The sequence below is a fragment of the Oryctolagus cuniculus genome, chromosome 20 (assembly GCF_964237555.1).
Source record: "Oryctolagus cuniculus chromosome 20, mOryCun1.1, whole genome shotgun sequence".
Classification (NCBI taxonomy): Eukaryota; Metazoa; Chordata; class Mammalia; order Lagomorpha; family Leporidae; genus Oryctolagus; species Oryctolagus cuniculus.
Window position 1 is genome coordinate 8,932,255 of NC_091451.1, and position 27,922 is coordinate 8,960,176.

The following is a 27,922-nucleotide window of genomic DNA, read 5'->3' on the forward strand; positions in this document are numbered from 1 at the left end:
TTTCCCACAGCAGCAGGGGCCAGGGCCCAGGGGAGACACACCGGAAACTCGGAGGTGCGCCTGCGCACTGGGCGACCTTCCTTTCCCAGAGCAGCAGGGGCCAGGGCCCAGGGGAGACACACCGGAAACTCGGAGATGCGCGTGCGCACTCGGGGTGGTGAAGGCCCGCCATTGTTCCTTCTCAGCTCCCCGAAGACTTATTTCGGGTCAAGGGCTGCTCTGCATTTAACTCCCCGCTCAAATCGCTGCTCCTGAAACTTCTCATTTCCCCAAAAGCTTGTAGGTATGTGTATTTAGTTGGTTAGTTTTGTGGTATGACTTTTAAATACGGACGGTTTTACTCATCCGCATTTATGGGGTACAATGTGATGCGTTGATGCATATATTCAATGTGTGATTCTCTGGAAGTTTTTAGATTCTGGCGAGCTAGCACGGAGGGTCGTCCTTTGATTAATGCTGCTTTCGCTGACCTTGATGAACTCTCGCTTTAACCCTCTTCAGACAGCAGGGTTTTAGTAGAATATACTTTGGTTCTGATCTTCTTTGCAGACTAGCTTTGGGTCTAATCTTGGTTCTGGCTTCAGCTCTGCTTGGCTAGTTAACCATGAACACGAATCAACTGATTTAAAAATTTAAAAAGGTTTCTTTATTGGGCAGGTGTTGTTTTGCAGTGGGTTAAGCTGACTCTGGGGATGCCCACAAGCCACATCAGAGTCCCTAGTACAAGTCCCGGCTACTCCTCCTGGAGTCAGGTTTTCTGCTAACGCACCTGGGAGGAAGAAGATGATGGCCCAAGTGCTTGAGTCCCTGCCACACACCTGGGAGCCCCAGATGGAGTTCCTGGCTCCTGGCTCTGGACTGGCCCAGCTTTGGATGTTGCCAGTGTTTGAGGAGTGAACCAGCAGATGGAAGATAGAGCTCTCCCTTCCTACCATGCCATCTTTCAAACAAATAAATAAATCTTTAAAAAACTTATTTATTTGAGAAGAAGAGAGAGAAAGAGAGAGTAACAGGAACAGGGCTTCATTCCCAAATGCTCACAACCGCTGGGGGATCCAACACTGGGAGGTGGGAGTTCAATCCAGGTTTTCCACATGAGTTGCAGGAACCCAATTACCTGAGCCATCACTGAAGCAGAAGTCGAGAGCCCAAACCAGGTGTGGAGGCATTTTGAGGGGAATGTGGGCATCGTAAACAAAGCCTCAACCACCAGGCTAAACACCCACTTCTCAATACTTCTCACAGTCACCTGTAAAACTAGAGGATTGGAAGACAAGTCTTTGGGTCTTTCTCCTTATGAAACTGTATGACTCCAGGGAAAAATTTCTTCTACCACACCTCCAAAGGAAATAAATTGTTTCTGTTACAAGTGGCAGCTGTTATTCTAAAATCTTGAGCTGTCTATTGAATAGGAACTTTTCATGTGGATGGTTTAAATAATGGATAATTCTTTTTTAAAAAATATTTATTTACTTGAGAGGCAGAGTTACATAGAGAGGGAGAGACAGAGAGGTCTTCCGTCGTTGGTTCTTTCCCCAAATGGCCATAATGGCTGGAGCTGAGCTGATTTGGGACCAGGAGCCAGGAGCTTATTCCGGGACCAGTTCTAGTCCCGGCTGCTCCATTTCGACCATTCCCTGCTCATGCACAAGGGAAAGCAGTGGAAGATAGCCCAAGACCCTGGGCCCATACCGACCACGAGGGAGACTGGAAAGACGCTCCTGGCTCCTGGCTTCAGCCTGACTCAACTCCAGTCATTGAGGCCATCTGGGGAGTGAACTAGTGGATGGAAGAGCTCTCTCTGTTTTTCTTTCTCTTTGTGACTTTGCCTTTCAAATAAAATAAATAAATCTTCAAAAAAAAATTAGGGGGAAAAGTAGAGTTCTCACCTAACAGAGTAGGGGAAAAGTTAGAGTTCTTAATTAACAGCACTTAAAATAATAATTCCAAATAGTTTAAAAATTTCAATATTAAAGACAAAACATTATATGGCCTGGTGCTGTGATGCAGTCAGCCTGAAACGCTGACATCCCTGTGGGGAGCAACTCGGACTAGACTAAGTTACTGGAATTAAGACTTATTCTATGCATCTGCTCTCCCACAATATGGCGCTGAGAAGGGAGAAACAGCTTCTACACAGCTGCCTCCAGTTCAACCAATAAACTGTAGGACCTGCTCCTGATTGGAGGAGAGCAGCGTACTTGGCGTGTGGGTAGCAGAGTTGGGATTGGTGGAAGAGAACTATAAAGGAGGAGAGAGACAACATGCACGAGGAACATCTAAGAGGAACATCTATCTGAAGGAACACCTGAGCAGCCCCCGAGAGAGCCGGCCAGCGGTGTGCCGCTCCCCCGCGGAAGTGGGGAAAGTGGCAGGGGGAACCGCCCTTCCACGGAGGTGGAAGGGTCGGTAGCCAACCCGGGAAGAACCAGCAGCAAACCCGGGGAGGGCCGAGCAGACGAAAGAACAGCGCAGGGTCCTGTGTCGTTCCTCCACGAAGAGGGGGAGCGACATAATGGTGCCGTGACTCGGATATGAAGCCTAGGCAGGGTTTAGTGTTGTTCCTCCACGAAGAGGGGGAGCGACACATCCCATATGAGCGCCCGTTCAAGTCCCAGCTGCTCCTCTTCTGATCCAGCTCTCTGCTATGGCCTGAGAAAGCACTAGAAGATGGCCCAAGTCCTTGGGCCCCTGCACCCACTTGGGAGACCTGGAAGAAGCTCCTGGCTCCTGGCTTCGGATCTGCGCAGCTCCGGCTGTTGCAGCCATCTGGGGAGTGAACCAGTGGATGGAAGACCTCTCTCTCTGTCTCTACCTCTCTCTATAACTGTCTTTCAAATAAATAAAATAAATATTTAATAAAACACATAAAAAAAACAGGTAAAATTATATAATTTTAGAATGAGGAATACCTTTCTAAGCATGATTTCCGTAGTTAAGAAACACTAAGATAACAATATGTTGGTCTCTTGAAGCTTCTATTATGTCTAAACCATTTACTACTTGTAGTTATGAAAATCTGAAAAAGCAGTTTGTAGCATGAATTAACAAAGGGTTAATCATTTTTAGTTATGAAGAACTCTCAGAAATCAAAGAAAAGTTCAAATAGATTTGAAACACAGTCAGCCAAATTACACACAAAAAAAGAAGTGCAAATGTCCAATAAAGATATTTTACCTGTGTAGTCATAAATGAAATGCCAATTAAAGTAAAAGATGACAATACCTTTAACCTATAACACTGGAAATGTTTAAAAAGTATTATAATAACTAGTGTTGATGTGGGTGTGAGGTAAAAGGCACTTTGACACACTTTAAAGGAATGTCAGTTGATGCCCACTTTCAGGAGAGAAATTGGGCATATTGATACAGAATTTTTAAATGTACATACTCACATTTCAAGGTTCCCATCTAAGAATTTATCCTAAGGAAATCACAAAATGCCTGTACCAGCATGTTCTTTGGTGTGTCCTTTATCATAAGAACACACTGGCAAAGCTAAATATTTGTCAAAGGGGAATGGAGAGCTATGCAATAATTTAAAAGATGGACAAAGATGTTCTCCACATGTTAATTGAAATAAAAAAATTAAGCAATGGAACACCAGCTTGATTATATATTTTTTCTGTGTGCTTGTATAAGAATCTGAACATCAAATATGACTATCATCTCTGGATGTTTTGTATAGTAGGCAATCTTGACTTTCTTATTTATGTTCATTTGTATCTTATTAAAAATGATAAGCATATATCATTTTTACTATTATAAGAAATAATAAAATTGTAGCCAGCCACCCTTCCAAAACTCATAAAAATGATCTCTAGAGATGAAAAGAAAACAACTGTAGATGAGTAATGCAAATAGTTCCATGACAGTGTTTGTTGCCATGGTAAAGAGAACCCAGGAGTTATGTCCAAGACCGAGCTACGATGCTTGTCAAATGTCCCAGCCAGATTTGCTTCCTCTCTTGCAGATGGAAAGCTGAATTTTCCATTGAACTTCTCACAAGTTGCCACTTCACCAGGGGGTTCCAGCAACAATATTTAGAACAAGATCTGTCATGGAAATAGTCTTTGATTTCCATTTTCCACAGAGAAATGATGTCCAAGGCAGAAGTAGACATGCCTCAGAAATAATGCAGATTTGGTTCCAGATCATTGGCAATGAAGCAAATACCTCAGTCAAGCAAGTCACATGGATTTTTTGGTTTCCCAGTGCCTATAAAAGTAATGTTTACATGATACCATAGTCCATTTAGTTCACAATAGTATTATGTCTAAAAAGCAGTGTACATACCTTAGCTGAAAAATATTTCACAGCTAAAATGTGCCAATGACCATCTGAGCCTGCTGTAAGTTGTAATCTTTTTGCTGGTCAAGGTCTCGCTCCAATATTGATAGTTGCTGACTGACCAGGGTGGTGGTTGCTGAAGTCTGAGGAAGCTGGGACAATTTCTTTTTTTTTTTTTTTTAAGATTTTATTTATTTATTTGAGAGGTAGAGTTACAGACAGTGAGAGGAGAGACAGAGAGAGAGGTCTTCCATCCGCTGGTTCACTCCCCAAATGACTGCAATGGCTGAAGCTGGGCCAATCTGAAGTTAGGAGCCAGGAGCCGAAGCCAGGAGTCTCTTCCAGGTCTCCCACGTGGGTGCAGGGGCCCAAGCGCTTCTACTGCTTTCCCAGGCCACAGCAGAGAGCTAGATCAGAAAAGGAGCAGCCAGGACTAGAACCAGCATTCAAATGGGATGCCAGCATTGCAGGCAGAAGATTAACCTACTGCGCCACGGTGCCGGTTGACAATTTCTTAAAATAAGACAACAAGGGGAGTAGCATTGTGGTGTAGCAGGTAAAGCCACCCCCTGAGGCACTGGCATTCCATATGGGCACCAGTTTGAGACCTGGCTGCTCCACTTCCAATCCAGCTCCCTGTTAGTGCACCTGGGAGAGCAGTGGAGGATGGCCCAAGTCACTGGGCTCCTGTACCCACTCAAGAGATCCAGAAGAAGCTCCTGGCTCCTGGCTTTGGACCAGCCCAGCTCTGGCTATTGCAGGCATATGGGAAGTGAATCAGTGGATAGAAGATTCTCTCTCTCTCTCTCTCTCTTTCCCTCTCTCTATCTGTAAATTGTCTTTAGATAAATGAAAGATTCCTCTGTAGCAATGATGCTGTCTCCTAGCATTTCACCCACAGTGTGACTTCTTTGCAAATTGGAGTTAAATCTCTCAAATCCTGACACTGCTTTATTAACCAAGTGTATATAACAATGTCAGTCCTTTAAGTTTCCCAGCAATGTTGACAGCTTCCCCACCAGGAGTAGGTTCCGTCTCAAGACCTCTTTGCTCATCCATAAGAAGCAACTCCTCATCTGTTAAAGATGAGACAACAGTAATTCATTCCCATCTTCAGGCTCCACCCCTCATTCTAGCTCTCTTGCTATTTCCACCACATCTGCAGTTACTTCCTCTACTCTTGGCCTTGAACTCTCCAAGTCATCCATGAGGGTTGGAATTGACTCCTTCTGAACAGTTAATGTGGCTAATATGACCTGTGTCTGCGATCCATGCACGTTCTTACTGGCACCTAGAATGGTGAATTCTTTCCAGAAGGTTTTCAGGGTTTGCCCAGATCCATCAGAGGATCTATGGCAGCAGCAGTCTTACAAAATGTATTTCTTAAGTGATTAAGACTTGAAGGTCTAAACTACTCCATGATTTATGGGCTGCAAAATGAGCATTGTACTGTCAAAATTAATCTCGTTGTACATCTTCATCAGAGTTCTCAGGTTACCAGGTGCATTGTTAATGAACAGTGATGTTTGGAAAAGATTTTTTTTTTCTTCCTGAGCAGTAGTCTCAACAGTGGGCTTAAAATAGTCACTAAACTGTGTTGTAAGTAGACGAGCTGTCATCCAGTCTTTGTTGTTCCATTTATAGAGGCAGGTCAAGTAGATTTAATCTAATTCTTAAGGGCTCTCGGATTTTCTGAATGGCAAATGAGCATTAGGCTCAACTTAAAGTCACCAGCTGCATTAGCCACTAGCAAGAGAGTCAGCCTGTCCTTTTGACACTTTGAAGTCTGCATTTGACTTCTTTCTGGTTAGGAAAATTCTACATGGTGTCTCCTTCCTGTAGAAGGCTGCTTTGTCTGTATTGAAAATCTGCTGGTTATGGAAGCCATGTTTGTCCGTGATCTCAGCCAGAGCTTTTAGATAACTTGCTGCAGCCCCTACATCAGTACTTGCTGTTGCACCTTGCATTTTCGGGTTTTGGAAACTGCTTCTTCTCTTAAACCTATGAGTCAACCTCTGCTAGCTTCCAGATTTTCTTCTGCAGCTTCCTCACTTCTCTCAGCCTTCCTAGAATTAAAGAGAACGAGAACCTTGCTCTGGGGTAGGTTTTGGCTTAAGGGAATGTTGTAGATGGTTTGTTCTTCTATCCAGATCACTAAAATTTTCTCCATATCAGTAATAAGGCCATTTTGCTTTCTTATTATTTGTGTGTTCCCTAGTGTAGCACTTCTCATTTCTCTCAAGAATTTTTACTTTGCATTCACACCTTGGCTAACTGGCACAAGACAGCTAACTTTCAACCTCTTTCCACTATTTGGCATGCCTTCCTCGCTAAGCTTAATCATATCTAGCTTTTGAGTTAAAATGAAAGATGTGGGACTCTTACTTTCACTTGAACACTTGTAGGACACAGTAGGGTTATTAATTGGCCTAATTTCAATATTGTTGTGTTGCAAGGAGTGGGAAGGCCTGAGAGGGAGAGGGGTAGGAAGTGGCCAGTGAATGGAGCAGTCAAAACACACACATTCATAGATTAAGGTAACTGTTTTTGTTTTTTAAGATTTATTTATTTATTTGAAAGGCAGACAGAGAGGGAAAGACAGAGGCAGAGAGGGAGAAGTCTTCCATCCTCTAGTTCACTCCCCAAATGGCCACCATGACCAGAGCTGGGCTGATCTGAAGCCAGGAGCCAGGAGCTTCATCTGGGTCTTCATGTGGGTTCAGAGCTCCAAGCCTTTGGGCCCTCCTCCACTGTTATCCTAGGCACATTAGCAGGAAACTAGATCAGAAGTGCAGCAGCCGAGACTTGAACCAGCATCCATGTGGGATGCCAGCACTGCAGGCGGAAGTTTAACCTGCTGCGCCACAGTGCTGGTCTCAAGTTCACCATCTTACATGGATGTGGTTTGTGATGCTCCAAAACAATTACAGTAGTAACACCAAGGTTACCTGATCATAGATCCCCATAGCGATATCACAATAAGGAAAAGCTGGGAAATACCATAACAGTTACCAAAATGTGACCCAAAGACATGAAGCAAGCCCATGCTCCTGGAAAAATGGCGTGCGTGGGCTCGCTTAGCACAGGGTTGCCACAACCCTTCAATTTGGGGGAAAAATTAAAAAGCTGTATCTGAGCAGAAGGCATTGTGGCTTAGCAGGCTAAGCTGCTGCTTGGGGTGCACACACCCTAGATCAGAGCTGTGGTTTGAGTCCTGGCTCCTGCGCTTCTGATCCAGCTCCCACAAGCAGTGGATGATGGCTCAAGCACTTGAGTTCCTGCCACCTTGTGGGAGACCTGAATGGAGTTCCCAGCTCTTGGCATTGGCCTAACTCAGCCCTGGCTGTTATGGCTATTTGGGAAGTGAACCAGTACATGGAAGATCTCTCTCTCTCTCTCTACCTCCCTGCCTTTAGAATAAATAAATATTTTTTAAAATGCGATATCTAAGAAGTGCAATAAAGCAAAAGTGCGGTTAAACAAGGTATGATTGGGGGCCGGTGCCGTGGTTCCCTTAGTTAATCCTCTGCCTGTGGCGCAGGCATCCCATATAGGCACCGGATTCTGTCCTGGTTGCTCCTCTTCTAGTCCAGCTCTCTGCTGTGGCCCGGGAGTGCAGTGGAGGATGGCCCAAGTGCTTGGGCCCTGCACCCCATGGGAGACCAGGAGAAGCACTTGGCTCCTGGCTTCGGATCAGTGCAGCGCCGGCCATAGCGGCCATTTGGGGAGTGAACTAACGGAAGGAAGACCTTTCTCTCCGTCTGTCTCTCTCACTGTCTAACTCTATCTGTCAAATAAAAATTTAAAAAAAATTAAAAAAACAAGGTATGATTGTATGAGAGTATTTCAACAAGCCTATGGAGAATGGAATTAAAATGTGTTATTTTCAGCTAGAAAAATGTATAAATCGATGCATATGAGATAGCTTCAAAATGTTCATGGGAAGTGACTAGTATGAAAAAATTATGCATGGATTCTAATTTTTTCACACCACAATAAAATGATCTTTCAATTCCATTTCTCTAGGAATGCCTTGTCTGTCTCATTCTATCCACTCCACCACCAGGCTTCTCTCCCCCCTTGCATCCTCTGCTTTCCCCCTCTCTCTCCTTTTTCTCTTTTTCTTCTCCCTTCCTCTTGCCTCCTCACTCTCTCTGACACTTCCTGAGAGCTGGTGAGAGGCCAAGCTCTGTGCAAGGCCCTGAAGGCAGCTTCAGAATCACGGGGAGCACTGGAGTGAGAGTCTCCTCTGGCTCCCTGCAGGTGATGGTGACTCCACGGCCAAATGGCAACTCCAGGGTTCTGACGTTTACTTACTAACTAACGCAGTACTGGAATTGACAGTGTTATGATGATTTTAAATATTCAGTATTCAGAACATTTAAAGCATCATGAGATAACACGTGCACTTCTTTTCAAAAGCAGACATTCACAGCACACAATACAAACCTGTTTCAAAACATGAAGCCAATGTGTATATTTATAAAGATATAAATATTAACTATACGATATACAACTAGGTGTTAGCAGGCAATATTGCATTAAAAATAAGCTCTCATAAAATGAGTTTGATTAAATTTAAATAAATTATCATTGAAATATCATGGTAATATTATTTTACTTATTAAAATGTTTTTGGGAGACAGTGAAAGAGAAAGAGAGAAAATAGCAATCCTACTTTCCTGCAACAGCCAGGGCTGGGCTGAGACGAAGCCAGGGGCCAGGGGCTCAATCCAGGTCTCCCTATGGGTGGCAGGAACCCAGTCATTTGAGCCGTCACCACTACCTCCCAGAGTCCGCATTGGCGGGAAGCTGGAGTCAGCAGCTGCAAGCAGAGTCAGGTGCAGGCACTCCAAAGTGGAGGTGGACACTTAAACTGCTGAGCTAAATTCCTGCTCCTAGTATTATGTGATGTTTTTTAATAGAGTATAATTTTTAAAAAACGAAGTGCTTTGGGATAACTTTTGACCTAGTGGTTAAGATACTTTTTAAGATGCCCGAATCCCATATCAGTGTCTAGGTTCAATTCTCAGTTTAGGCTCCTGACGCTATGGAGCCTGGCAAATAACTGTGATAGCTCAAGTGCTTGAGTTCCTGTCACCCAAGTGAGAGGCCTGGAATGAATTCCTGGCTCCCAGTTTCAGTTCCTCAGAACGCTGTGGGCACTTGGGGAGCAAACCAGTGAATGGGAACTCTCTGCGTCTCTCAGAAAAATAAATAAAAATGTAAAAGCAAAGTGTTTCAACACTGCCGTTGCTGAATTACTGGCACACTTTTATGCACGTTTTCCAAGCTCTTGAAAAGGACTCTCTGGAACTCTGGTCTAGTAGGAGTGAGGAGACACCATAGATGAAATTATTTCTCTCTGATTCATTCACCTCCAGATTTTATTCTTGTTTTATAACCGCCAAGTTCTGAGACTCGCAGGAGTTGAGTGTGTGTGTGTGTGTGTGTGTACACATGTGCATGTTGTATGGTATGCAGAGGATGTAGTATGAATACGTGGTGTATATGAGAGAGTTTAAAAAAGTATACAGATTTTTTCCCACATGTTGTAAAAAAAAAAAAAACTGCAAGAACTTAAAGTTTTTTTGCATCAAAATCAAGTTTTTTTAAACTCCATTTTTAAGCTCCGTTTCCCATGGTATTTTTGTATTTATTTGAGAGGCAGAGTTACAGAGAGAGAGAGAGAGAGAGAGAGAGAGGCAGAGACAGAGACAGAGACAGGTCTTCCATCTGCTGGTTCACTTCCCAAATGGCTGCAATGGCTGGAACTGGGCCAATGCAAAGCCAAGGTCCAGGAGCTTCAGGAGAAGGGTCTCCCACATGGGTGCAGGGCCCAAGCACGTGGGCCATCTTCTACTGCTTTTCCAGGCTGTAAGCAGAGAGCTGGATCAGAAGAGGAGCAGCCGGGACATGAATTGGCACCCATGTGGGATGCCAGCGCCACAGGCAGAGGCTTAACCTGCTATGCCACCTCCCATGAACTTTTTAGGTCCCCTCTTTATGTGTGTGTAAAGCAGGTGTGAGGTCTACGTGCATGGGTCTGCATGTGGTGTGGGTATGGAGCATGTGTGATTTATGTGCATGTGTGGGATATGCTGAGGATCTGTGTATGTAGCATGTGTGGTGAGTGTGGGTGGATAATCACATGTGGCTAGGTACACGGGTGAGGTATGTGGTACATATGTACGTGGTATGTGTGATGTGTGGGGGTCATGGGGGAACTAGCAGAGACTGGCCAGGTTCTCTAACCTACAGATTGACTGTGAGTGTAGACCTTTGTCTCATAGCCTCAAGCTGACTGCCATCAGAAGGTGTGTTCAGTGCTTTTTTTTTTTTGTTTGACAGGCAGAGTGGACAGTGAGAGAGAGAGACAGAGAGAAAGGTCTTCCTTCTGTTGGTTCGCCCTCCAATGGCTGCTGTGGCCGGCGCGCTGCGCACCGCACTGATCCGAAGCCAGGAGCCAGGTACTTATCCTGGTCTCCCATGGGGTGCAGGGCCCAAGCACTTGGGCCATCCTCCACTGCACTCCCGGGCCACAGCAGAGAGCTGGCCTGGAAGAGGGGCAACCGGGACAGAATCTGGCGCCCAACCAAGACTAGAACCCGGTGTGCCGGCACCGAAGGCAGAGGATTAGCCTATTGAGTGCGACAATGGCCTCGATGCTTTCTTGACTCCAGCAGGGAGAAATGGCCATGTAACTGATAGGCATATGAGAGGCCCCAGGATTAATAATGTCAGCCTCCTTGTCTTGCCTGCATCTGCCACGCAAGGGGAGGCCTGGACATTTGTGTTCCTAGAAGAAGCCCCAAGGGACTTCCAGAGATCCACAGCTGGAAGGTCCCAGAGAGTGTCCAGCTGGTGCTGGTCAACCTGAGGACTTCGGATTTTAGTGAGTGGTCAGATATGTTTCCGGGTTACAAAGAGCTTTTTTGATGTATAGAATAGAAAATGGCATTCATTCCAAGAGAAACCTTAGTATAGACTGTTGGAACTTTCATTTCAATTCTGTGTGCACCCATGTGTGTGTGTGTGTGCATGTGTGTGTTGCTATGAGGTAGGATGAACTTGTCAGCATTAGTTGTAGTCCTTTACATTTTTATTTTGCAGCTAGAAAACAGAGGGTACCTAAGGTAAAATGGTCTGCCTTCCAAGGTCACAGCAAATTAGTGACGGGACAGCGTCTTTCCGTTACAGCACTGGTGCTAACAGCCAAGGGTGAGTCACAAGGAGCGGCCACACTAATGGCTTCTCTCTTCCCTCAGTGGAAAATCACACTTTCAGTCTTTTTTGGAAATATTCTGCTTCTCAAAATATTCAAGTGCCCTGCAGTTGCCAGCGGATAGAGCTGAGCGAGTTGACGGAAGTTAAAGTGCCCCCTCCAACTTTGAGGATGCTAGGGTTCTGTGATTTGTTTAAGGGGACCAAAGACAGTGGGAAATGTGATTCAGCTGTGGCCCGTGGGGAGAACCATTTTTATCTGGAACCAAGGATCCCCCCTTATCACTATGGCCCTGGGGCAGGTCACCATTTCCCCACTGTCTGGGGGCTCTCCCTATTGCACAGCTACTCTGTGGGAATCCAGTGTGCCCCTGGGTGTGAGGTGCCTGGGAAAGCAGCAGAGAGGGGCGTGAGCTGCTGTTGGTGACCTCCCATGGTACCAGTCTGGTCTTTGCGTCCCCTCTGGGAGCATCCTTACAGGGCCAGGTATGGAGGCCCAGGACCAACCTGAGCATGCTAAATGTACCTCCACAAGGAGACTGAATGTGTTTTTACCCTGTGGGAAGCATGTTGATCATTTACTAGATACTGAAAGGACCTTCAGGCTATAAATATGCAATGATAGGATTCTCCAAGGAACCTTAAAATCTTAACGGAAACCTTGAACTGGGGGAAACATCATGCCCTGACCTGGTTAGTCCCGTGCCTGGCCACGTAGTCAGACCTGTGTAGTCAGAATTCCCTGCCCGCCTCGCCAGTATCCCAGCCACTGTCTGTCCCTTCCAGAGCCCAGACTCACTGGCCGCCTCTTGGAATGTTCCATGCTTCATCTTCGGCTTTGCACGTGCTGTTCAGGGCCTAGAAGGCTGTTCCCTTAAATACACCTGCTCAGCCTTCAGAGCTCAGCTCAGCCGTTTCTTTTCAGCGGCCAAGTTCAGGCCCCGTGGCGAGCTCCCATAGCACCACAAACCTTGACTTGAGGAGTTTCAGCTATAATTTTAGATTCATGTGTGGGTTGTTGAGAGTGTTTGATTTGTGGTCACCTTCTCAACTAGACAATAAGCTTCTCGAGGACAGGGAAGTCTGCCTTCCGCTGTGTCTGTCCCCAGCACCAAGGATGGCATCTAGCACATAATTGGAAGCCATATGCTGAGAAATGAATGAATAAGATCTGTGGCTCTGCAGATATTTCCTGCCCACACATGACTACACAGTAGAGTCTGAAAAAATCAACAGGGTGGTTCACGAACAAGGTATTTTAATGTCTTTTATTATTATTATTATTTGACAGGTAGAGTTATAGACAGAGAGAGAGAAAGGTCTTTCTTCTGTTGGTTCACCCCCCAAATGGCCGCTACGGCCAGCGCTGTGCTGATCCGAAGCCAGGAGCCAGGTGCTTCTCCTGGTCTCCCATGCGGGTGCAGGCACCCAACACTTGGGCCATCCTCCACTGCCCTCCCGGGCCACAGCAGAGAGCTGGACTAGAAGAGGAGCAACCGGGACTAGAATCCGGTACCCATATGGGATGCCGGCACCCCAGGCGGAGGATTAACCAAGTGAGCCATGGCGCCGGTCCCTTTAATGTCTTAAATATGACCAGAGATGATGCTACAAAACAAAGTCAGCCTCTTCCTAAACCTCTCCACTGCAAGAAGCTACTCTACTCTCAACAGATCTAGTTTCCATTTTTCTTTGTAAAATTTGGCTATGTATGGGGCTGGCGCTGTGGCACAGTGGGCTAAGCCTCTGCCTGTGGTGCCAGCATCTCCTATGGGTGCCAGTTCGAGTCCTGGCTGCTCCGCTTCTGATCCAGCTCTCTGCCAATGGCCTCAGAATGCAGTGGAAGATGGCCCAAAAGTGCTTGGGCCCCTGCACCCGCGTGGAAGACCTGGAAGAAGCTTCTGGCTCCTGGATTTGGATCAGTCCAGCTCCAGACATTATTGCCATTTAGGGAGTGAACCAGTGGATAAAAGACCTTTCTCTTTGTCTCTCCCCCTCTCTGTGACTCTACCTCTTAAATAAACAATATATTTTTTAACAATTAGCTATTTTAGTTTATTTGAAAGGCAGAGAGAGAGGGAGAGAATGTCACATCTCCTAGTTCACTCCTCAGATGCTTCCAACACCCAGGGCCATGGACAGCCAGCAACAGTCTTTGATTTTTCTGAATAACCATGTTAGATGCTATGAGTCCTTCTTGCTGCCCTTTGCCCCTCAGTAGCCAAGGAGGGAAGGAATGGGAGAGGCCCCTTGTTTACCACCTCCTTTGTGTGTGTGTGTTCCACTTACTGCAAACACTGGAGATTCAAAGCCTGTTGGCCGAGGTCTGATAGGCGTCCCCTGTGGCGTGGAGAGGTTGTGCATCTATCCAGTAAGGAAAACTTAGACACCCGCCTATGGAATGCTTCACAAAGAACATTTGGGTACCATTTCACAAATTATCCCTGCTTGTGTTACCTATTTTAACCCCCTGACACTTTGGTGAGAAAGTTAACATCTTCGGAATTTTATACACAGTGAAACGCCAAGGCTAAGCTACTTGTCCAAGGTCACACTGCAGATGTTTCAGAGAGCAGGACTCCAGCGTGGCTGTTTCAGCTTCACTGTTTTGTGTTAGTAGATAACAGCCCTTTGGGGGCTCCTGTCTCACAGGCTTCATACGCATCATTATTATCCTTCAGGTTTTATGACACTTTTCCAAGTATGCTGCATCACCTTATGGATAAAATTACTTCTGAGGTAGGTGAAGCAAGTATTCATGTCACTTTCACAGGTAAATAAGCGACTCCCTGTGTTAAACAGCACTTCTAGGGGCTGGCACTTTGGCTCAGGGGGTTAAAGCCCAGGCCTGCACCGCCAGCATCACATATGGGTGCCGGTTCCAGTCCCGGCTGCTCCACTTTCCCAGCTAATGCACCTGGGAAAGCAGTGGAGCATGGCCCAACTCCTTGGGCCCCTGCACCAACATGGGAGACCCAAAAGAAGCTCCTGGCTCCTGGCTTCAGCCTGGCCCAGCCTTGGTCATTGGGGCCATTTGGAGTGAACCAGACCTCTCTCTCAGTCTCTACTTTTCTCTGTAGCTCTGCCTTTCACAATAAGTAAAATAAATATTTTTAAGAACCCAAAAAATAAACACACATCTAATTAGTACAATGGCTTGGGACACATTTGAGTTCTCACTCTCCATGTGACCCCCCCATGGTAGAACGGCTCCTGGCCAGTACCCAAGTCTCAGTCCCCCAAACCCATGACTGTGTGGCCTTATATCCATGAAAAAGGTCTTTACAGCTACAATTAATTTATAAACCCTGAGATAGGGAGATTATCCTGAATTACTTGTGCGGACCCAAAGTGATTACAAGGCTCAGAGTTAGAAAATGAGGTAAGATGATGGAAGCACAGGTCAGAGACAACCTGATGGATTGACTTGGAGATGGACGACTGGCAGCTTTTTTGTGTTCTTCTTTTTCTTAAGATTTTATTTTATTTGACAGAGTTACAGACAGTGAGAGGGAGAGACAGAGACAAAGGTCTTCTGTCTGCTAGCTTACTCTTCAAAGGGCCACAACAGCTGGAGCTGAACTGATCCAAAGCCAGGAGCCAGAAGCTTCTTCCTGGTCTCCCATGCAGGTGCATTTAAGCCATCTTCCACTGCTTTTCCAGGCCATAGCAGAGAGCTGAATCAGAAGTGGAACAGCCAAGACTCGAACTGGCATCCATATGGGATGCCAGTGCCACAGGAGGGGGATTAACCCACTGCACCACAGCGTTGGCCCCAGGCTGACAACTTTGAGGATAGAGAAGGTCCCACAAGCCTAGGTGGCCTCTGGAGGCAGGGACAGGTGAAGAAGCAGACTTCCCTACGGCCTCCATGTGCAGCCCTCCAACACCTTGATGTCAGGGTTTCTGACCTACAGCGCCGCCAGGGAACAGATTTGTGCTGGCTTAAGCTCCTACGTCGTGCTCATTTGTTGTAGCGGTGCTAGGATGCTAATACTCCATTCCTGGCAACGATTGGTCTCAGCAAGTGAGGAGAAAATCAGACTACTTCTGGCGTACCCAAGACCCAGGCCTGGGAATCTGAGAGGGGACAGCAGGCTGCAAGCCTCTGCCATCCCAGGGAGATGCCTACTCCCACTCAGGTCTTCCGTTGGCCTCCTAGGACACTGGGATATTGCAGACTCACCGCCCGCTGTGACCTCCTCCGTCCATTTCTCCTTCCTGGCACTGCAGGTGGACTCACTAGAAGCCCTGGCACTCCCTGCTTCCTCTGCTTGGAAGTTCTCTCCCCGTGGAACCCCCCCCCCCCCCCCGACGGCATTGACCTGACCACCTCCCCCAAGCGCCCCCTACCGACCATTCTCTCCTGTGTCAATGACTTCTGTTTTCTCTGGAACACCTGGGGCTTTCTGAGACCACCTTCTGTGGTGTGCACTCATACTGTCTGTATACCTCCCTAAAATGCACCCTCCACTGACATGGATGTGGGTGTGTTCATTGCAGTCCAGGCTCCTGACTGAGCAGCCGTGGTCCGTGGGGGTGGGATGGCAGGGTGAGGGGGTGGGAGGAAGGAAGAGAGAGTTTCTCCCAATGTTGGCCTCTTTAATGAGGTGCAGGGTGGTGGCCAGCGTCCAAAAATCCCCACCTTTAGATTCTGGATGAAGCAGGTACATCCCAGAAAGGGGCCGTTTTGATGGACAGGTAGAAGGATGGCATTACATCGTGGGTTTGCAGGGCCTTCCAGCTCACACAGACCTAAACCAGCGGCCGAGTTACAGCACATCACCACGAGGATGGTCTAGCTCACGGCTCCCCAGGGCCTGGGCGTGTCAGTCAGCCATTTAAGAAGCACTGGCTGAATGTGCGCACAGACTGAGGGCGGCCTCAGAACAGACACACCTGGCCTTGTCTAGCCCTCCAGGCCTCTAGCAAACCTTCAGGGTCTTTTCTCTGCAGGATTCCTGGCTGCCTTCAGTTTGTTACTGAGAAAGAGCGAAGCTGCCCTGAGGGCCAGCCTCTAGGCTGGCACTCACATCCAGGCCCTGGCATGTTCCTCTGGTACAGAAGTATGTCCCTAGAACACCAGCATCAGACAAGGCCGCCACGCGGGACCGAGATGCAGCCAAACAAAAGATTACGGCAGAGCCATGTCTGGAGCCAGACAAAAATAAGAACGCCGTCCAAAACACAGGAACATCCAAAGAGGTCCCTTCCCCGGCTCTTCTGAGAGACTTCTGTTTCTTTATTAATTATGGCTTTGGTCTCATTTTATTCCTCCTGCCTTCTAAGTAGGAATCATTTGGATGTCCAGTTTTGTGAGGGGCTGTAAAAAAAAAAAAAAAAAAAAAAAAGTTCATGGAAAATTAAAGAAGTTCATTTTGCTGCAAAAAAAATCTGAAATCCATGCATTTGTGGGGTCTTTCAAAACTGTGAAAAAATGCACATTTTGAACAAACTATGAATTTCAGAATTGTTTCTGCACCAAAGTAAACGTCTTTTATCTCCATTTTCCATGAAATTTTTTTGTTTTTTGTTTATTTTCATTTTATTTGAGAGGGAAACAGAGAGAGAGAGAGAACTTGCATCTGTTGATCTACTCCCAAAATGACCACAACAGGCAGTGCGGGACCAGGCCGAAGCCAGGAGTTCGGAACGCAAGGCAGATCTCCCGAGTAGTGGCAGGGGTCTAAGTACTTGAGCCATCATCTGCTGCCCCTGAAGGTACGCATTAGCAGGAAGCTGGAAACCGTGCTGAGCCAGGGTTCAAACCAGGCACTCCAATAGGGAATGCAGGCATCCCGGGTGGCATCTTAACCCCTGCACCAAATGCCTACCTCCGTGAACTTCTTGGAGAATTATACCCATGTATTCTTACTCCTGTTTCCCGATAATGGCCGACCCAGTGCAGCATCTCACTCCCTAGTGTCACCCAAGCACAGATCCCACAGTCACTTCTTGACCATATCCTGCTGCTGCTGAGAGCTCCAAGCTCCCCATGGGCCTGCAACTCCCTCGTTTCCCAACGCTGTCTGACCCCGGTGATCCTCCTGTCTCTGGCTCAGGGGTACTAACACGTGGCCCGGAAGCCAGGCCCAGCTTTTTAATGCCATCTTGGCGGGAGGCATTCTAGTTGAGTCAACTAGACGGCTAGAAAATCCTGAACCACTTTGCCAGTGAAACTATACTGGCTGCATGTTACCCAATCTGTCTCAGAAGGGGCTGGGGAGTCCCTGGGGGAGTTGCAGGGGCCCAGCAGGTGCAGCTGCTGACTGCCTGGCTTGCCCCCAGGGGTGCCTCTGCCCCAGAGCACTGGCTGCTCCCTGCTGCTAATCTATCCCAGCCAATCTCCTCTTCCATCATTTCCCAGGCTTCTTGCATTCCACCCGGAACTCTCCTTCCGACCTGAATTGATCCCCTTGCTGATTTCTTCCACCACACAGCCTGCACCTCTGCCCCAGGTCTGTACCCCTGGGGCCAGTTGCACTCTGGCCTCTGGGCCTCCTTCCTCCTTTTAAAGCCCTGCCTGATGACTGACTCACATCCTCCCCAGAGTCTTCCTGGTGGAGCCAGTCGGCTGCCCATGCTGATAGCAGCTGCCTGGCTGTTGATGGGGTTGGGGAGCGTGAGATTGAGGCTTCTATCATTTATCTCCCCATCTAACCTACCCCTCCTGGGGCAGAGGCCACACCTGTGGGTGGTTTTTTTTTTTTTTTATCACTTCCTCTCCAATACCTGGAACCTGAGTACAGAACAGTGAGTGCTTCCAATGGCCAACCAAAAGCCTGCTTTTCTGTGGGATTGTGGAGCAATCCCTGCTTCTCAGGTGGCGTCCCCACCCCTCCCCCAAGGGCAGCAACAGTACCTGCAGCTGTCAGGAAGGTGCCCAGGGGTCATCTTCAGAGGCCCTACTCTGAGCTTCATGGAGCAGCAACACTGATCCCAGACTATTTTTCTTTCTAGAACTGGACCCCTGTCAGTTTGCCTGCTCCATCTGACTGTTCCAGTACTGCAGGGCGAGGGCCACTGCGGTTAATCTCTGCTGTCCTCATCAACCACCACAGGCGAACACCTGAGGACTCCTTACTAAGCAGAGGTCAAGGCTACATCCGGCACTGGAGAAAGGGGGTGGGGGAGGGGAGGGGCACAAGGCTGGTCTGCCCCCTTAAATAGAAACAAGTAAATATGTAAATGCACAAATGCAGGGAACTGTCCAAGATAGGATGTTAAGTGAAAAAAAAAAAAGTTGCAAGATAGTATATACAAGCTTGCTTCAAAAAGTTTGTGAGATAATGGGATTAAAAGATGTTTATTTTAATACAAAACATTTTTGAAATACATACATATTAAGGAGCCTTCAAAAAGTTCATGGAAAATGTGTATGACACAAAAACTGTGCATGGATTTCAGTTTTTTTGCACTCAAAGAAGCTTTTTTTTTTTTTTTAAGATTTTATTTATTTGATAGACAGTTACAGAGAGAGAGAGAGAGGTCTTTCATCTGCTGATTCACTCCCCAAGGACCACAGCAGCCGGAGTTGAACTGATCTGAAGCCAGGAGCCAGGAGCTTCTTCCAGGTCTCCCACGTGGGTGCAGGGCCCCAAGGACTTGGGCCATCTTCTACTGCTTTCCCAGGCACATTACCTGGGAGCTGGATCAGAAGTGGAACAGCTGGGACTCAAACCAGCACCCGTATGGGATGCCAGTGCTGTAGGCCGGGGCTTTAACCCGCTACACCACAGTGCTGGCCCCCAAGCTTGTCTTTTAATGTTATTTTTCTATGGAATTTCTGAGGTAGCCTGGTAGGTACCTCATGAACTCATTGTGATGATCCTATATATTTAATGTGGTTTCTATGGGTATAAAGCGTTAAAAAAATATTTACCAAGCTGTTCTATAGTGGGGGTTGTGAGAGGACCTGGGCCACTCAACCTTTCTGAATGGGTTCAATTATTTACAAAATTATATTGGTTATTTTGCTAACCAGTAAAACTCCTACTTAATTAAATGAGGCTCTAGGTCCAGTTCTTTAAATTTTTAATCTGTCATTTCCAAAGTGTTCTTTTCTTTCTCTTGGTGTTTCAAAACCCTTCAGGTTCTCACAGGGCTCATCTTGAGGCTGGCCTGTAGAAATCTGAGAGGGAAGGACCGTCTGAAGCCCGCAGGCACACAGTTCCCTGAGGAAATGAATGAGAGTGCCATTACTCAGGGGCAGGAGTGCACCCTTGCTGAGCGCCACTGAGTACAGGCCTGTGTGCTGGATCCTGGGGCCAAAGAGTTGCCAGGAAGGGGATTAGAATTTCAAGTTATTCGGCTGTCCCGGAACCACAGGCTTGCCCCAACATTGTAAGGTTGTGGTTGCAAATGTAGGTTAGGGAGTTAGCTCCCAGCACCACGTCCTGACAGCCTCAGGCCCTTATGGTAGCAGTGAGATGCAAAAAACAATAGCCAGAAATAACACAGGCTCAAGGAAGAGGAGTTGCTTTCCTTTCATTCAACCAAACAAGACTGGAGGCAGGCGGTCCAGGGCTGGTACTGCAGGCCGGGGCCATCATGGACCCGCTCTGCCCTTCTGCTGCCATCTGTACCTCATGGCTTCCCGTCTCAAGGTCACGGGCGGGCGTGCACTGGAGCCTTAGCGACCTGTCTGCTCCAGACAAGGAGCAGGAAGCGGGAAGGAGGGGAAACAGCAAGAAAAACCCCATGGGAGCAGCCTTTACCCTTTTAAAGCAGCCTCTGGGGAAGTCTAACCCAACAACTTCTGCTTCTACTCATGGGCCAAAGCTGCCTACTAAGGAGAACAGAGAATACAGACTTGGCGCTGGCTCGGGGCCCCACCAGAGAAAGTCAATAAGTAAGAAGACAACCGTTCTGTGTGGTGGGCGTCGGCTGCCCCCGCCCCACTGGGTGACACTGCCCACCTCACCAAGAGCTAGGATTTCGTGAACTCTCAGATCTTCCTGGGCCAAGTGAATCCTGATTTGCTGAGGGCTCTGAGGTGCATTTTTCATACCTAAATCCTAACACCCAGTGGGGGTTTATTGTCATTGTCATTGTTTCTGTTTACCGCACCCCCCCCCCCAGCCTTGTTCTCCTTTGCATCCAGAATATCAACACGCAATTTCCTCCTCCTCCTGTCTTTAAATCACATCCTGAACCAACTTGACTTCCAAATCCAAATCTCCCTCCAAGTGGAATTAATCCAAACACACCTACTGACCTGTGACGAGTCTCCTTCCGGCTGTAGTTTGCTCTGGCCCAGGACACAGCAGGAGAGAGCAGACAGGACAAGCTTCAGATGTCTGCCTTGTCCCTTATCTGTTGTGTGACTGCAGGAAAATTGCTTCACCTTTCTGGGTTCTTGTTCCTTCCCTGGGAAGTGGGAATAAGGTTAGAGACCATCAGCTTTCGGTGGAGGTTAGCACCCTGGGTCTTCCTGTTTGTGCTATAGCCTAACAGAGAGGAACTGGGACTATATGTTTGTGCTATAGCCTAACTAGCCCAGGCCAGTTCACAACAGCTAGCAATGCACAGGTGTGTGCTGCAGTGGTATCGATGCCTTGGGACATCCAATACCAGAGTGCCTGGGTTCGAGTCCCAGCTCCACATCTGATTCCAGCTCCCTGCCCAAGTGCACCCTGGGAAGGAACAGTGATGGCACACATCTCTCCCACGTGCTAGACGCAGGTTGAGCTCCTGGCTCCTGGCATCAGCCTGGCTCAGCCTCAGCACTTGTGGGCATTAGGGAGTGAACCAGCAGAGGGAAGATCTTGTCTGTCTCTGTCTCTTTGCGTTTCAAATAACTTGTAAAATAAACAATTTTTTAAAGATGGCTAATGCTTTTCCAGTAATTATTATGTGCCCGTTGCTCATCCTCTCTTAGCCGTCACAATAACCCTAAAGTTGGTGCTATTGTCATCACCCCGTTCTACAGATGAGGATACTGAGGCTTCAGGAATCACCCAGCAGAGCCACAGAGCACATGCTTCTAACCGCCACACCACCATGCCGGCCGCGCTGCCCTCGGCAGTCTGCACTCTCTTCCGCTGTCCACTCGTGTCCACTCATGCCCCTGTAGAGGTGGGCTGGGAGGAGTCAGGTAGGGACACCCAAGGGGATGCTTTTCTGGGTTGAAAATCCCCACGGCACCAGGCAGGTGCCTGGGAAAACATCACGCACAGGCGGGTTTGGGAGCGTGAGGACAGCTGCGGCCGTTAGGAGAGGCAGCAGCCCGTGACAACCTCTGCCTTATAGCAAAGACCAGAGTTGGCATGGGAAAGGCTGCTGTGCACTGCACCAAGATAGTTCCCGCACCAAGTGACTCACCCCAGGCCGCCTTTATGTAGCAGTCTGTGCACTTACAATGACTTCACTTTTTAAAAATCCCATTTATATGGAACTAAACAGGGACTGTGTAGCCGTGTGAGAGACACCCCAACAACCCCACGATCCTATTACCAGGAACTTGCCACACACGCTGCCTGAACAGACCCTTCCCTTGGATTTTCTCTTCCAAATCTTCCTCTGCACAGTTATCACAATAGAAAGTAGTCGATTCCAGCTGCGCGAGGCGCTCCCACCAACCCTGCCATGCTTTTCCCAGCACTGGAAAAGTACAGAGTTTCTCTCCCGAGCATTTTAATACAGGCAGCGATCTGGGACGCAGCCAGGGCAGAATGCTAATGACATCACGGAACTCCGAGGCCAGGGAAGGAAGCCACGGCTGGGCTCTTGGAGTTGCCTCCCAGGGCTGGCCTTGGCCGCTGCCGGGCAAGCTGTCCCAAGGGACAGGAATTAATGATGTGCCTGTCTGACCAGGATGCCAGCGAGGGGACGGAAAACATTGACAAGAAAGGGCAGAAATCAGAGAAGGGGGAGGAGGAGCGAGGGTGAGAACCCACAAACGAGGGAAACCTAACACTCTCCTTGCGTTTGGCTGAAATGTAAACCCATGCATGAGTGGGAAACAGAACCTATAGGAGGCCAGGGATTAGGAGCTACTCAAACGTCACCAGCCTCACTGAGAAAACTGGTTCCCAAGCCTTTTTGAATGTTTACGAGAGGCCGTCTGCAGGAAACCGGAGCCTGCTGCGAGTTGACATTTCAGCAAAGCCTGGCCTGGGAAAGCCCGTCCTGACTCGCGCCTATGGGCCGGAGTTCATGTTCACTGCTGGGACAAGTTGACATTTCCTTCTAAAGGAAAAATACGGCAGGGACCCAAGGCTGCTCAGGAGTCCCCTGCAAGTTCTCCTTCACAACCTGAACCAACCTGGGTCTTCTTTGTTCTTTCTTTCCTTTTTTTTTTTTTTTTTTTTTAAATAAGATTTATTAGAGAGGCAGAGATCTATCTGCTGATGCACTCCCTGAATGGTGGCAACAGCCAGAGCTGGGCCGATCTGAAGCTAGGAGCCAGGAGTTTCCTCCGGGTCTCCCACACGGGTGCAGGGACCCAAGCACTTGGAGCATCTGCTCTGCTTTCTCAGGCCATAGCAGGGAGCTGGATTGGAAGTGGAGCAGCTGGAATTCCAGCTGGCACCCAAATGGGATTAGGATGCCGGCACCGCAGGAGGAGGCTTAACCCACTACACCATGGCACCAGCCACCATCCTGGGTCTTCTAACAGACCCAAGTAGGGTGAAGCCAGGCAGGTACACAGATTTAAAGAGGCGCACCCTCTTAGGGCCGTGCAGGCGCAGAGTTGAATTCTGAGAGTGAGCGCCTTCTTAAATCTTGTGCCCTTGACACCTGCTCCACCTTTTGGGCCCTTGTCTTTCTGTTCTGAAAATCCCCTCAATTCTAAGTTTCTTGGTTGGGGAAGAGGTATAGGCAATTTTCAAAGCTCCTCAGATGATTCTAATGTGTAGCTTGATGGAGAAACACTGCTTTAAATGAACAAGGGTTGGTGGCAAATTGAAGGGATGAATCCAACTGAATGCCAATACTCAATATTAATTTTGTCTTTTCTAGTCTGCACTAATTACAGGGGAAAATTACAATCTAATTCATTTTGGTTTAGTCTGTTCACTATATTAGAATACTTCAAAAAATTCATGTAAAATAGAATTAAAACTAAATTTATTTGGGGGGCTGACATTGTGGCCTAGTGGGTTAAGCCACTTCCGGTGAAGCCAGCATCCCACATTGCGGTGCCGGTTGGAGTCCCAGTTCCTCGGCTTCTGATACAGCTCCCTGTTAATGCCCCGGGAAAGCAGCAAAAGATGGCCCAAGTACCTGGCACTTTCCACCCATATGAGAAGCCCAGATGCAGTTCCAGGCTCCTAATTTCAGCCTGACTCAGCCCCAGCCTTTTTGGCCATTAGGGAGTGAGGCAGCAGATGGAAGATCTCTTTATCTCTGTTTCTGCCTCTCTCTGTGTGTCACTCAGCCCTTCAAGTAAATAAAATAAGCCTTTCTTTCCTTTTAAACAAAAATCAGGGCCGGCGCCGCGGCTCACTAGGCTAATCCTCCGCCTTGCGGCGCCGGTACACCGGGTTCTAGTCCCGGTCGGGGCGCCGGATTCTGTCCCGGTTGCCCCTCTTCCAGGCCAGCTCTCTGCTGTGGCCAGGGAGTGCAGTGGAGGATGGCCCAAGTGCTTGGGCCCTGCACCCCATAGGAGACCAGGAGAAGCACCTGGCTCCTGCCTTTGGATCAGTGCGGTGCGCCGGTCGCGGCAGCCATTGGAGGGTGAACCAATGGCAAAAGAAGACCTTTCTCTCTGTCTCTCTCACTGTCCACTCTGCCTATAAAAAAAAAAAATCAAGGGGCCAGTGCTGTGTGGTGGGCTAAGCCTCTGCCTCTGCCTACGGCACCAGCATCCCATATGGGTACCAGTTTGAGTCTCAGCTGATCCTCTTCCAATCCAGCTCTCTGCTAATGGCCTGGGATAGCAGTGGAGGATGGCCTAAGTAATTGGGCCCCTGCACCTATGTGGAAGACCTGGAAGAAGCTCCTGGCTCCTGGCTTCGGATCAGCCCAGCACTGACCATTGCAGCCATCTGTGGAGTGAGCCAGAGGATGGAAGACCTTTCTCTCTGTCTCTCCCTCTCTCTGTAACTCTGCCTCTCAAATAAATAAATAAAGCAAGTTTATTTTAGTGCAAAAACATGCAATCCATGGATAGTTTTTTTTTAAATAGTACACACTTTCCATGAACTTTTTGAAGATTCCTTATAATTCACAAAAGATTCTCTAGAGGATTGCCAGAAAAAATACAGGTTGCCTCGTTGAATTTGGATTCCAGATAAACAAATAACTTTTTAAGTCCTCTGAAGTTGAAATGAAACTGGGCATCCTGTATTTTTGCTCACTAACTCTGGTGACCCCAGTTCTATACGACATGTCCAAGCCTGTGGCATGATTGTGTGTATTACAGAACACAGTCGTGGTGGATGCAATATGTATTGTGTTAGGCAGAAATTGTGCGGGCCATTTAACCAGGGTTTTTGACTACAAAACTTCTTGGAGCCTTTGACATGCAAATGTGCAGTGAGTCCTCCAACTTTAACCCATAACTGGGTGGCAGCTTACAGAGCCAATGTTCCGGGAGACTCACCGTGGAAAGCACTCCGGCAGGGGCAAGGCGCTAAGGAAGGGCTGTAAAGAGGCAGGTGGCAAGGTCAGACCTGCAACTGAAGACAGAAGATCCTGCTCTAAAGAAAACTTCCAATTTCTTTCCTCTCTCTCTCTCTTTTTTTTAAAGACTTATTTGAAAGGCAGAGATACAAAGAGAATGAGAGAGAGAGAGAGAGAGATCTTCCATCTGCTGGTTCACCCTCCAAATGGCTGTGATGGCTGGGGCTGGGCCAGCCTGAAGCCAGGAGCCAGGAGTTTCTTCCAGATCTCCCATATGGATAGCAGGGGCCTAAGCACTTGGGCCATCTTTCACTGCTTTCCCAGGTTATAAGCAAGGAGCTGGATTGGAAGTGGAGCAGCTGAGACTCAAACCGGCGCCCATATGGGATGCCGGTGCTGCAGGTGGAAACTTAATCTGCTCTCTTTTTCAAAAGAGAGTGTTGCTGAATATAATTCACATACATACAAATTACTGATTTAAAGTGTACAATTAAACAGGTTTAGATATGCTACATTATTTTTAATAGTGGTAAATTTATGTAACATTTAGCTCCCCATTTTAAAATTCTTATTTATTTTATTTTTATTTATTTTAAAAGGTAGAGAGACATACTGACAGTGAGAGACAACAGAGAGATCTTCAATCCAGTGGTTCACTCCCCAAATGCCTGCACTAGCCAGGTTGGAGGCAGGCTCACACCAGGAGCCAGGAACTTCATCTGGGTCTGCCCCATGGGTGGCAGGGACCCAAGTACTTGAACTGTGACCTGCTGCCTCCCAGAGTGCACCTCAGCAAGAAACGGAGTTGGAATGGAGCTGAACTCAAGCCCAGGGTCTCTGATAGAGAATGTGGGCACCCCAAGTGGCATTGTGACCACGAGGCTAAACGCCTGCTCCCAAGTTTACCATTTTATCCACAGTTTATTTTAATTTTTTAAAATTTTGATGGACATGTAATAGTCACACATTTTTGCAGCGTACAGTGCCATGTCTCAAAACACATACACAATGTAAACCAATCAAACCAGGAAACTCACACTTCTGCTCTTTTATCTTTTGTGTTTGGAGCCTCTCAGTTCCTGTCTTCCACGTTTAAAAAAAAGTATTTATTTATTTATTTATTTGAAATGTTAAAATGCAGTAAAGGAGAGAGAGAGAGAGAGAGAGAGAGAGAGAGAGAGAGAAATCTATCTGCTGGTTCACTCCCCAATTGGCCACAACATCCAGAGCTGGGCTGATCTGAAACCAGGAGCCAAGAGCTTCTTCTGGGTCTTCCACATGATAAATGGAAAAAACCAGACACAGAAAGACAAATGTCATGTGTTCTCTCCTATGTGGAAGTTAGAAGCTCCAGTCTGATAGGGACGAGACTGGAAGCCCAGAGATGAGAGAGGAGGTTGCACTTCAGAAAGTTCATGGAAATAGGGAATTAAAAATAAGTTGATTGTACTGTCAACAATATTGAAGTTCATGCATAAGAGGGGTCTTTGGGGCCAGCGCTGTGGTGTAGCTGATTAAGCCGCTGCTTGCAGTGCCAGCATCCCATATGGGCGCTGGTTCAAGTCCCAGCTGCTCCACTTCCAATCCAGCTCCATGCTAATGGCCTTGGGAAAGCAATGGAAGATGATCCAAGTGCTTGGGCTTCTGCACCCACGTGGGAGACTCAGATGAAGCTCCTGGCTCCTGGCTTCAGTCTGGCCTATCCCTGGCTGTTGCAGCCTTGTTGGGAGTGAGCCAGCAGGTGGAAGACCCCTCTCTCTCTCCCTCCCTCTCTCTCTTTCTCTAACTCTGTCTTTCAAATAAATAAATAAATCTTTTTTAAAAAAGAAGGATTTTCAAAAAGTTATGGAAATACATACTGTGAAAAAAAATGATGCATGAATTTCACATTTCATTGCACCCAAACATCTTTTAATTTTCCCATAAAATTTTTGAAGCACCTGCATATTATTTTACAAGGGTTGCCATAACAGTACCACAGAGTGGGCTGCTTATACAGCAGAAATCAATTTTCCCACCATTCTGGAGGCCGGAAATCCAAGATCAGGTGCCAGAAGGGCTGGCTTTGTTCTGGAGCCTCTCAGGTTTGTACATAGCTGCCTTCCTCCTGTGCACACCTGCATCCTAATCCCCTCTTCCTGTGGGACACCAGTCACGCCGGATCGGGGCCCTCCAGTGTGAGCTCACTGTACCGTAATTACCTCTTGGAAGACTGTCTCCAGAAACAGCCACGTCCTGAGTTAGGAGGGGTTAGGAACCCAGCATAGCGATGTTGGGGGAACACAATTCAGTCTGTAACAGGGGCTGCCACAGTCATCCTCCTGAAAGATAATGAGGCTGGGAGTGAACGTGGTGGCTGTGGGAGTGGGGACAAGAGACTGGCTCCTAGGAACAGTAAGCGGCCGGATCGAGGGGCAGAGGAAGCGAGTCAAGGTGGCGACTGAGCCAAAGCAAAGCAGATAGCCCTCCTTACGTCTCTATCCTGCTTCCTGTTCTTTCAGGTAACACACGCGGATCTTCATGATGCTGGACTAAATTCATCTCAGGGCCAGTGCACGAGCCACACAGTCACTAAACATCTCCTGTATTTCCATAAATACCCACGAGCTCTAGTGTCTGTCATGGGTTGATTGACTCATCTCTGTATCATGTCTCTGGACTCTGGGAGACAGATATTGAACACTATGGGAACACTTGCCTTACCTGTGCCACCCTTGTTCTGCGCCAGTGGGTGGAGTTCTGGTTATTTCCAAGGAGAACAAAGGCTGGGTGAGGAGCCTCACCCAGGAGCGATGGTTTGCACTGACCTGGCTCCCTCGGGGGCTGTGGTCATCAGGCCC

The 27,922-nt window shown here is 47.7% G+C and overlaps 1 long non-coding RNA gene across 2 annotated transcripts; it reads left to right on the forward strand.

Annotated features, from left to right (window-relative positions):
- On the forward strand, window positions 1-24,612 carry LOC103351648 (uncharacterized). Of its 2 annotated transcripts, XR_011384848.1 has the most exons (4): window positions 1-283; window positions 11,403-11,510; window positions 14,195-17,971; window positions 18,474-24,612. It is a non-coding gene; the product is annotated as an uncharacterized lncRNA (long non-coding RNA). The 2 variants fall into 2 exon arrangements; XR_519381.4 differs by lacking the exon at window positions 14,195-17,971.
- The last annotated feature ends 3,310 nt before the right edge of the window (window positions 24,613-27,922 follow it).